A 12,394-nucleotide genomic window follows, 5' to 3' on the forward strand; every position below is an offset into this window, starting at 1 on the left:
TAGCTCAGTTGGCTGGAATGCTAGTTTGTGATGCAGAGGAAGGCCAAAAGTGTGCATTCAATTCCTGTACCGGCTCAGGTTATTCATGAAGGCCCTGCCTTCTGAACTTTGCCCCTCACCTGAGGTGTGGTAATCCTCAGGTTAAATTACCACCAGCCAGCTCTCCCCTTAAAGGGGAAAGCAATCTGTGACTATGGCGGCTTTACTTACTTTATGGTCCAGGTCTTGTTTCATTTGCGCATGGACTGCTTCAAAACCTGAGCAGTTGCGAATGGTGCTGAACATTTTGAAATCATCAGCAAACATACCCACTTCTGACCTTATAGAGTCATAGTCATAGAGAAATACAGCACAGAACAGGCCCTTCGGCCCACGATGTTGTGCCGAACTTTTGTCCCAGGTTAATCATAGATCATAGAATTTTGGACACTAAGGGCAATTTAGCATGGCCATTCCACCCAACCTGCACATCTTTGGACTGTGGGAGGAAACCGGAGCACCCGGAGGAAACCCACGCACACCCGGGAGGATCTGCAGACTCCACACAGACAGTGACCCAAGCCGATATCGAACCTGGGACCCTGGAGCTGTGAAGCAATTGTGCTATCCACAATGCTACTGTGCTGCCCTTAAGAACAAATTAATCTACACTCCATTATTCTACCATAATCCATGTACTTATCCAATAGCCGTTTGAAGGTCCCTAACGTTTCCGACTCAACTTCTTCCACAGGCAGTGCATTCCATGCCCCCACTACTCTCTGGGTAAAGAACCTACCTCTGACATCCCCCCTATATCTTCCTCCATTTACACTACATTTATGTCCCCTTGTAATGGCTTGTTCCACCCGGGGAAAAAGTCTCTGACTGTCTACTCTACCTATTCCCCTGATCATCTTATAAACCTCTATCAAGTCGCCCCTCATCCTTCTCCGTTCTAATGAGAAAAGGTCTAGCACCCTCAACCTTTCCTCATAAGACCTACTCTCCATTCCAGGCAACAGCCTGGTAAATCTCCTTTGCACCCTTTCCAAAGCTTCCACATCCTTCCTAAAATGAGGTGACCAGAACTGCACACAGTACTCCAAATGTGGCCTTACCAAGGTTCTGTACAGCTGCATCATTACCTCGCGGCTCTTATATTCAATCCCTCTGCTAATGAACGCTAGCACACCATAGGCCTTCTTCACAGCTCTATCCACTTGAGTGGCAACTTTCAAAGATCTATGAATGTAGACCCCAGATCTCTCTGTTCCTCTACATTGCCAACAACCCTACCGTTAACCCTGTATTCCGCATTCATATGTTTCCTTCCAAAATGGACAACCTCACACTTGTCAGGGTTAAACTCCATCTGCCACTTCTCAGCCCAGCTCTGCATCCTATCTATGTCTCCTTGCAGCTGACAACAGCCCTCCTCACTATCCACAACTCCACCAATCTTCGTATCATCTGCAAATTTATGACCCACCCTTCAACTCCCTCATCCAAGTCATTAATGAAAATCACAAACAGCAGAGGACCCAGAACTGATCCCTGCGGTATGCCACTGGTAACTGGGCTCCAGGCTGATATTTGCCATCCACCATCACACTCTGACTTCTATCGGTTAGCCAGTTCGTTATCCAACTGGCCAAATTTCCCACTATCCCATGCCTCCTTACTTTCTGCATAAGCCTACCATGGGGAACCTTCTCAAATGCCTTACTAAAATCCATGTACACTACATCCACTGCTTTACCTTCATCCACATGCTTGGCCACCTCCTCAAAGAAGTCAATAAAACTTGTAAGGCAAGACATACCCCTCACAAATCCGTGCTGACTAACTCTAATCAAGCAGTGTCTTTCCAGATGCTCAGAAATCGTATCCCTCAGTACCCTTTCCATTACTTTGCCTACCACCGAAGTAAGACTAACTGGCCTGTAATTCCCAGGGGTATCCCTATTCCCTTTTTTGAACAGGGGCACGACATTCGCCACTCCCCAATCCTCTGGTACCACCCCTGTTGACAGTTAGGACGAAAAGATCATTGCCAATGGCTCTGCAATTTCATTTCTTGCTTTGCATAGAATCCTTGGATATATCCCGTCAGGCCCGGGGGACTTGTCTATCCTCAAGTTTTTAAAAACGCCCAACACATCTTCCTTCCTAACAAATATCTCCTCGAGCTTACCAGTCTGTTTCACACTGTCCTCTCCAACAATATGGCCCCTCTCGTTTGTAAATACTGAAGAAAAGTACTCGTTCAAGACCTCTCCTATCTCTTCAGACTCAATACACAATCTCCTGCTACTGTCCCTGATCAGACCTATCCTCGCTCTAGTCATTCTCATATTTCTCACATATGTGTAAAAGGCCTTGGGATTTTCCTTGATCCTACCCGCCAAAGATTTTTCATGCCCTCTCTTAGCTCGCCTAATCCCTTTCTTCAGTTCCCTCCTGGCTATCTTGTATCCCTCCAGCGCCCTGTCTGAACCTTGTTTCCTCAGCCTTACATAAGTCTCCTTCTTCCTCTTAACAAGACATTCAACCTCTCTTGTCAATCATGGTTCCCTCACTCGACCATCTCTTCCCTGCCTGACAGGGACATACATATCAAAGACATGGAGTACCTGTTCCTTGAACAAGTTCCACATTTCACTTGTGTCCTTCCCTGACAGCCTATGTTCCCAACTTACGCACTTCAATTCTTGTCTGACAGCATTGTATTTACCCTTCCCCCAATTGTAAACCTTGCCCTGTTGCACGCACCTATCCCTCTCCATTACTAAAGTGAAAGTCACAGAATTGTGGTCGCTACCTCCAAAATGCTCCCCCACTAACAAATCTATCACCTGCCCTGGTTCATTACCTAGTACCAAATCCAATATGGCCTCCCCTCTGGTTGGACAATCTACATACTGTGTTAGAAAAGCTTCCTGGACACACTGTACAAACACCAGCCCATCCAAACTATTTGATCTAAAGAGTTTCCACTCAATGTTTGGGAAGTTAAAGTCACCCATGACTACTACCCTGTGACTTCTGCACCTTTCCAAAATCTGTTTCCCAATCTGTTCCTCCACATTTCTGCTGCTATTGGGGGGCCTATAGAAAACTCCCAACAAGGTGACTGCTCCTTTCCTATTTCTGACATCAACCCATACTACCTCAGTAGGCAGATCTTCCTTGAACTGCCTTTCTGCAGCTGCTATACTATCTCTAATTAACAATGCCACCCCCCCACCTCTTTTACCATCCTCCCTAATCTTGTTGAAACATCTATAACCAGGGACCTCCAACAACCATTTCTGCCCCTCTTCTATCCAAGTTTCCGTGGTGGCCACCACATAGTACTCCCAAGTACCAATCCATGCCTTAAGTTCACCCACCTTATTCCTGATGCTTCTGGCATTGAAGTATACACACTTCAATCCATCTCCTTGCCTGCAAGTACTCTCCTTTGTCATTGTTACCTTCCCCACTGCCTCACTACACGCTTTGGCATCCTGAATATCGGCTTCCTTAGTTGCTGGACTACAAATCCGGTTCCCATTCCCCTGCCAAATTAGTTTAAACCCTCCCGAAGAGTACTAGAAAACCTCCCTCCCAGGATATTGGTGCCTCTCTGGTTCAGATGCAACCCGTCCTGCTTGTACAGGTCCCACCTTCCCCAGAATGCACTCCAATTATCCAAATACCTGAAGCCCTCCCTCCTACACCATTCCTGCAGCCACGCGTTCAACTGTACTCTCTCCCTATTCCTAGCCTCGCTATCACGTGGCTCTGGCAACAAACCAGAGATGACAACTCTGTCTGTCCTGGCCTTTAACTTCCAGCCTAAGTCCCTAAACTTGTTTCTTACCTCCACACCCTTTTTCCTACCTACGTTGTTGGTACCAATGTGCACCACGACTTCTGACTGCTCACCCTCCCCCTTCAGGATCCTGAAGATACGATCCGAGACATCCCTGGCCCTGGCATCCACGAGGCAACATACCTTCTGGGAGTCTCGCTCGCGACCACAGAATCTCCTATCTATTCCCCTAACCATTGAATCTCCTATTACTATTGCTTTTCTATTCTCCCCCCTTCCCTTCTCAGCCCCAGAGCCAGACTGAGTGCCAGAGACCTGGCCGCTAGGGCCTTCCCCCGGTAGGTCATCCCTCCCAACAGCATCCAAAATGGTATACTTGTTTTGAATGGGATCGGCCATGAGGGATCCCTGCACTGTCTGCCCGATAGTTTTCTTTCCCCTGACTGTAACCCAGCTACTCTTTTCCTGTACCTTGGGTGTGGCTACCTCCCTGTAACTCTTCTCTATTACCCCCTCTGCCTCCCGGATGATCCGAAGTTCATCCAGCCCCAGCTCCAGTTCCCTAACACGGTCTCTGAGGAGCTGGAGTTGGGTGCACTTCCTGCAGGTATAGTCAGCGGGGACACCAGTGGTATCCCTCACCACCCACATCCTACAGGAGGAGCATGCAACTGCCCTAGCCTCCATCCCCTCTTACTTTCCAGAATATAGCTGCCCTGTAGACCAACTGGACCGCCGCCCTCCGACTCTGCTCCCAGGCAGCTGCACTCTGTAAACTCCTGCCTCCCTTCTCGCTCTTTGCGGAAATGAAATGAAAGGAGCACCTTACTCCCTCCTCACCTAACTCCCTCAGTCATCAAACTCTCACTGTAGCACTCAAATGCACCAAGTTCAGCACTCCCTCAGTCACCAAACTCTCACTGTAGCACTCAAATGCACCAAGTTCAGCACTCCAGTGCAAACAAAGTCTGCACTGTAACTGGATCCTTTTTATACTGTAAATCTAGCCTCTGAAAACTGGTCTAATCCAATTAACTAATTAACAAGCTCAGCTGCAAGTACCTACAAGTAGAACCTTGTTTAAAGCTGAATCAAAATTCACCTTCTTCTAAACCAAACAGCAACTTTTAAGTTAATTAACTAAATAAAAGAAATACTAGAATTCAGATAAAAATGGACCCTTATACTCCCTCAGTTACCAAACTCTTACTGTAGCACTCAAATGCACCAAGTTCAACACTCCAGTGCAAACAAAAAAAAAATTATTGAAGAAAGGTCATTGATGAAACAACTGAATATGGTTAGGCAAGGAGCTCTCCCCTGAAGACCTCCTCATTCAAGATATTGAGAACCAGCATTTATTAAAGGTCGAATAAAGGTTCAATGTTTTTATCTGTGATACTGAGTACCAATACAGGCCCATTACAGAGTGCTAACACTGAGCCAAGGTTGACACAGAAGTATCTTGAGCATGTACTCCAATGTGGGGTTTCAGTTGACCCCCTGTTTTATTTGGATATTGTAAAATATTCTCCATTGAATCTTTTATAAAAATATGTCTAATATTCAGCCATGCAAAAAAATCATTGCATCAATGATAACTCTAATTCGCTCAGTCGAAGCATTTGGACTGCAGTACGGGCAGCACGTAGCATAGTGGTTAGCACAGTTGCTTCACAGCTCCAGGGTCCCATGTTTGATACCCGGCTTGGATCACTGTCTGTGTGGAGTCTGCATGTTCTCCCCATGTGTGTGTGGGGCTGCTCCGGTTTCCTCCCTCAGTCCAAAGATGTGCAGGTTAGGTGGATTGGCCATTCTAAATTCCCCTTAGTGTCCAAAATGGTTCGGTGATGTTACTGGGTTACCAGGATAAAGGGGATAGATTATCATAGAGGCCATTCGGCCCATCGAGTCTGCACCGGCTCTTGGAAAGAGCACCCTACCCAAGGTCAACACCTCCACCCTATCCCCATAACCCAGTAACCCCACCCAACACTAAGGGCAATTTTGGACACTAAGGGCAATTTATCATGGCCAATCCACCTACCCTGCACATCTTTGGACTGTGGGAGGAAACGGGAGCACCCAGAGGAAACCCACGCACATACGGGGAGGATGTGCAGACTCCACACAGACAGTGACCCAAGCCGGAATCGAACCTGGGACCCTGGAGCTGTGAAGCAATTGTGCTATCCACAATGCTACCGTGCTGCCCTTCAGGGTGGAGGCGTGGGGCTTAGGTAAGGTGCTCTATCCAAGGGCTGGTGCAGACTCGATGGACTGAATGGCCTCCTTCTGCACTGTAAATTCTATGTTTCTAATTTAACAGCGTTAGAAAGCAGATAGTCTAGGACAGAGTCAATGCCATAATAAATGATGCCAAGCACCAATTTGGGTGCATGCAGCCCCAATACAGCCCAATGCCATTAAAGTGATGGAAGCACGATAACAGGTCCGATGCCAGTACCTGTGATATTCTGTAACAATATCAGTCCAATACTAATGCAGTGATGACTGTGCCATTGCAGTTCCACTGCCAACAAATGTATGCCAATACCAGCCAGACCCCAAGTATTTAAAAAAATGTTTATATTGGGTTTTACACATGATATACTTACAAATATACACACAGAGAAACAAAAAAACAGAAATTATATAAAAAAACAAAGAAAAATTTCATAACAGATGCAGTAAAGACGGGGGCGGTGGAAGGCTTCACCTCCCTTCTCTCTTTTTTGTACGAAACAAGCAAAACAAAACTGGGTGGAAGGGGCACCTGGGTGGTGCCCCGGATGTCATTTGTATCTCTTGGTCGTTTTTTTGTTGTTTTGTTTTTGTCCATTTGCCTCAGCTTCGGGCTTCTGTCGTTCCTTCTTCCTGTTCTTTCTTTCTCTCTTTCGCCTTGCTCAGACCCCAAGTATTACCCTGAAAAATCAGGACAACAGAGGCCATTCAGCCACTTGAGCCTGTTCCACCTTTCTTTCAGATCATGACTCATTTGAAACTTTACTTCGTTTATTCGCCTTTGTTCAATTTCCCTTGATACCCTTGCTGAACTATGGCAATATAGAATATGAATATCTATAACTAGTGCCAATGCAGCACTGTCCTGATATCAATGATGTTGATGTTGGTAAAGGTCTTATCCTTAGATTATATGCTGAGATAGTTGGAAAATTCACAAACCTAGGTTTCACATTGCCCCTCTGGTGAACAAAGAACAAAGAACAAAGAAAAGTAGAGACCAGGAACAGGCCCTTTGGCCCTACAAGCCTGTGCTGACCATGCTGCCTGTCTAAACTAAAATCTTCCGCACTTCCGGGGTCCGTATCCCTCTATTCCCATCCTATTCATGTATTTGTCATTATTCCACCAGCTCCTCCGGCAGCGAGTTCCAGGCACCCACTACCCTCTGTGTAAAAAACATGCCTCGTACATCTCCTCTAAACCTTGCCCCTCGCACCTTAAACCTATGCCCCCTAGTACTTGACCCCTCTACGCTGGGAAAAAGCCTCTGACTATCCACTCTGTCTATGCCCCTCATAATATTGTAGACCTCTATCAGGTCAGCCTTGAACTCCGTCATTCAAACCGAGAACAAACCAAGTTTATTCAACCTCTCCTCATAGCTAATGTCCTTCATACCAGGCAACATCCTGGTAAATCTCTTATGCACCCTCTCTAAAGCCCCCACATCCTTCTGGTAGTATGGCGACCAGAATTGAACACTATACTCCAAGTGTGGCCAAACTAAGGTTCTATACAGCTGCAACATGACTTGCCAACTTTTATACTCAATGCCCCAGCCAATGAAGGCAAGCATGCCATATGCCTTCTTGACTACCTTCTCCACCTGTGTTGCCCCTTTCAGTGACCTGTGGACCTGTACACCTAGATCTCTCTGACTGTCAATACTCTTGAGGATTCTACCATTCACTATATATTCCTTACCTGCATTAGACCTTCCAAAATGCATGACCTCACATTTGACCGGATTAAACTCCATCTGCCATCTCTCCGCCCAAGTCTCCTAACGATCTAAATCCTGCTGTATCCTCAAACAGTCCTCACCGCTATCCACAATTCCACCAACCTTTGTGTCGTCTGCAAACTTACTAATCAGATCAGTTACATTTTCCTCCAAATCATTTATATATATTATGAACAGCAAAGGTCCCAGCACTGATCCCTGCGGAACACCACTAGTCACAGCCCTCCAATCAGAAAAGCACCCTTCCATTGCTACTCTCTGCCTTCTATGACCTAGCCAGTTCTGTATCCACCTTGCCAGCTCACACCTGATCCCGTGTGACTTCACCTTTTGTACCAGTCTGCCATGAAGGACCTTGTCAATGGCCTGACTGAAGTCCATATAGACGACATCCACTGCCGTACCTGCATCAATCATTTTTGTGACCTCCTTAAAAAACTCTATCAAGTTAGTGAGACACGACCTCCCCCTGACACAAATGGCGGTGATGTCGGATTGCAGTGTTTGTGGCAGCGTCACGGACAGTGTCTGGTGGGTTCTGCTCACGAGGCGCATGATATGGGGGACCTGTCGTAATCAACTTTGGTGTACACGTTATATCTTTGGTAGGTTGTCGGGGACATTCTATTGGGGAAACCACTATTAAAATTGCGTCCATCGCACTCCCAGGCAGTGCATTCCAGACCCTAACCACTCGTATTAAAATTTTTTCCCTGAAGTCATCTTGGGTTCTTTTTCCAGGCACAAGAAATGTGAACTCTGTGTTTGACTGCCAAACCAGAGAAATTTGGATGCTGTTATTTTTGTACAGTTAATATGTTAGGATATTTTGAATTGTTTGAGTGAGGATAGTTTATTGAGAATAGTTAGAGGTTCCAGTTTGTTTTCCCTGAAGTCATCTTGGGTTCTTTTTGTAATGCATGTCCTTAATGACATAGCACCCCTGTAGAGTTTTGATGATGTGTGTATGTAAAATTGTTTAGTTAAAAATATGTTGCATAGTTAGGGTCAGAGTAGAGCCTAGTCATGGGTGCCCGCTTGGTCAGGGAACTAAGACATCGCAGTAGTGTGATCCTTCACGCTTCGCATTGAGGATCACAAGAAGGGGGTGCAGCCACCTGGGGTGGCCACGTCCCAATTCCAAAATGGATACTCGCAAAGAGTGCAGGGAAAAATGGACAGCACTAGAAAGAGACCCCCTCCCCAGCGCATGCGCCGGTATGACGTCAGCAGCTGCTGATGTCAGAAGAGACCCCTCCCCCTGCGCATGTGCCAGAGCGTCAGCAGCTGCTGACGTCATACCGGCACATGCGCAGGGGAGGGGGTCTCTTCCGCCTCCGCTATGGTGAAGACCATGGCGGAACGGAAGAAAAAGAGTGCCCCCACGGCGCAGGCCCGCCGGCCGATCGGTGGGCCCCGATCGCGGGCCAGGCCACCGTGGGGGCACCCCCCGGGGTCAGATCGCCCTGCGCTCTCCCCCAGGACCCTGGCGCCCGCCCGCGCCGCCAATCCTGCCGGTCAGGTAGGTGGTTTGATCCACGCCGGTGGGAGAGGCCTATCAGCGGCGGGACTTCGGCCCATCGCGGGCCGGAGAATCGCTGCGGGGGGCCCACCGACTGTTCCGGAGGGCCCACCGACCGGCGCTGTGCGATTCCCGCCCCCGCCAACTCTCGGGGGGGTTGGAGAATTCGGGACACGGCGGGGGCGGGATTGACGCTGGCTCGGGCGATTCTCCAACCCAAATAAAGATTTACGCACATCTCCCTGACAGACAGGGGGTCACAAAGAACTATCACAGCACTCACCTGCACTTTCCACCAGTGCAGAGCCACCCTCTAGATAAGGCTCGGGGTCATTTTCTGGATAACACCTCACAGCCATATCCCTGCAGAAGTCGGAGGCTGGGACAGCCCAGGTATCTAGTAGTCGGTGGGCTGCTGGAGACCAGCCACCCGCTCAGTCCCAGTCAGATGATGAACCTCTGGAAAGGGCTGTGGAGAAACAACTGCAGGCAGCAGAACATCAGGCAGAGACTCGATAAACAGCAGACTAGCTGGTCAAGTTCATCCACGTTCTGTCTGATGTCGTGGCTCTGACATGCGTGCCCCTTGAGGTCACCATGGGAAGGTTGGTGACCATCATGGAGACCTTTGGCCAGCAACTGCTGGATAGCCCTTGGCCCTGAACTCCATGGCCAACATTCAGGTGGGCACCATCAGAATGCAAGTGACATGGGGATGAGGCACCTTGACCTCCCTCAAGGTGGCCCATCTCCTGCAGGATTTGGCCGGGGTGCTCTGGCACTCACGGGGGTTATGAATGTCAGCCGGACACCCCAAGGGCCTGTCCACACTGAGGACACGTCACGTGTGTGCAGCCACTCAGAGTTGCCCCTGTCTTTGCCCTTGCCAACTTCAGCACTGTAAACCAACAAGGATTCTTCTGCCACCGAGCAGGAAACCCTTATCAGACCGGGGCCCCCCAGGCTGGGTCACCAGAGGACGTCTGCCAAGGTCATTACAGGCATCAGGACATAGCAGTCAGCAGGCTGCCTCCATCTCTGCTGAGGATGTTGGGGCTACACCAAGGCCGAGACGCGGGTAAGGAAAGTTATGAAATTTTGAGGTCACCTCTGGTTGATGGGTGCGCTATCAGTGTAAATAAATTGTACTTATTGAAACTCATTGGATGAGAATGTGAATGTCCTGGTCAACAAAAAGTATTTTGATCTTGCTCTTTGGAATCTTTCACAAGTTTTCGTGAGGAGCTGAAGGAAATGAGTATTAGTAGAGAAATGGTTTTGGGGAAATTAATGGGATTGAAGGCGGAGAAATCCTCAGGGCCTGATAATCGTCATCCCAGAATACTTAAGGAAGTAGTCCTAGAAATAGTAGATTCATTGTTGATCATTTTCCAAAATTCTTTGAAGTCTGAAATGGTTCCTACAGATTGGTGGTAGCTAATATGACCCCGCTATTCACAAAGGGAGGTAGAGAAAGGGAACCAATGAGCTGAACACCGGTAGTAGGGAAGCTGCTAGAATCCATTATCAAGGATTTCATAGCACAGCATTTGGAAAGTGGAGGTATAATCAGACAAAGTCAGCATGGATTTATGAAAGGGAAATCATGCTTGACAAATCTGGAATTCTTTGAAGATGAACTAGTAGAGTTGACCAGGGAGACCCAGCAGATGTGGTTTACTTAGACTTTCAGAGGCTTTTGACAAGGTCTCACATGGCAGATTACTATGTAAACGTAAAGCACCTGGGAGTGTGGGTAGTGTCTTGAGATGGATAGATAGCTGGTTAGCAGACAGGAAGCAAAAGTTTGGAACAAATGGGTCTTTTTCTGATTGGCAGGCAGTGACTAGTGGGGCACCGCAGGGATCTGTGCGAGGACCTCAACTGTTCACATTATATAATAACGATTTGGACAAGGGAACTAAATGTAATATCTCCAAATTTACAGATGGTGCAAAGTTGGGTGTGAGGGTGAGCTGTGAGGAGGATGCAGAGATGCTTCAGTGGGATTTGGACAGGCTGAGTGAGTGGGCACATGCATGGCAGATGCATTTTAACGTGGATAAATGTGAGGATATCCGCTTTGGTAGCAAAAATAGGAAGGCAGATTATTATTTGAATGGGTGTAAATTGAGAGAGGTGGCTACTCAGCGAGACCTTGGTGTCCTCGTGCATCAATCGCTGAAAGTAAGCGCGCAGGTACAGCAGGCAGCAAAGAAGGCAAATGATATGTTGGCCTCCATAGCGGTAGGACTTGAACATAGGAAAAGGGATGTTTTACTGCAATTGTATAGGGCAATGGTGAGGCCACACCTGTGTAATTGTGTGCAGTTTTGGTGTCCTTATCTGAGGAAGGATGTTCTTGCTATAGAGGGAGGGCAGCAAAGGTTTACCAGACTGATGGCAGGACTGTCATATGAGGAGACTAAGTCAGATCGGTTTATATTGATTGGAGTTTAGAAGAGTGAGGGGGGCCGTCATAGAAGCTTAGAAAATTCTAGCAGGATTAGACTGGATATATTTCAGAAAGAATGTTCCCGATGGTGGGGGAATCCAGAACTAGGGACCATAGTTTGAGGAGAAGGGGTCAACTTTTTAGGATCGTGGTGAGGAGAAATTTCTTCACCTAGAGAGTGGTGAATTTGTGGAATTCACTGCCACAAAAAAGGATTTCAGGCAAAAACATTGTGTAATTTAAAGAAAGACTTAGATGTGGGGCGGGATTCTCCGACGCCCTGCCGGGCCGGAGAATCGCTGGGGGCGGCGTGAATCCCGCCCCTGCCAGCTGCTGAATGCTCCGGTGCCGGGGTTTTGGCGGGAGCGGGAATCGAGCTGCGCTGGTCGGCGGCCGCTGTTAGCGCCCCACCCCCCACCGGCAATTTTCTGGACTGCGATGGACCGAGTGGCTGTCTGTTTTAGGCCGGTTCCGCCGGCGTAAATTAGACCAGGTACTTACCGTCGGGACCTGGCTCTGTGGGCGGCCTCCGGGGTCCTCGGGAGGGCGCGGGGGATCTGGCCCCGGGGGGGCCCCCATGGTGGCCTGGCCCGCGATCGGGGCTCACCGATCCGCGGGCGGGCCTGT

The sequence above is a fragment of the Scyliorhinus canicula genome, chromosome 19, assembly GCF_902713615.1.
Source record: "Scyliorhinus canicula chromosome 19, sScyCan1.1, whole genome shotgun sequence".
Taxonomy (NCBI): Eukaryota; Metazoa; Chordata; class Chondrichthyes; order Carcharhiniformes; family Scyliorhinidae; genus Scyliorhinus; species Scyliorhinus canicula.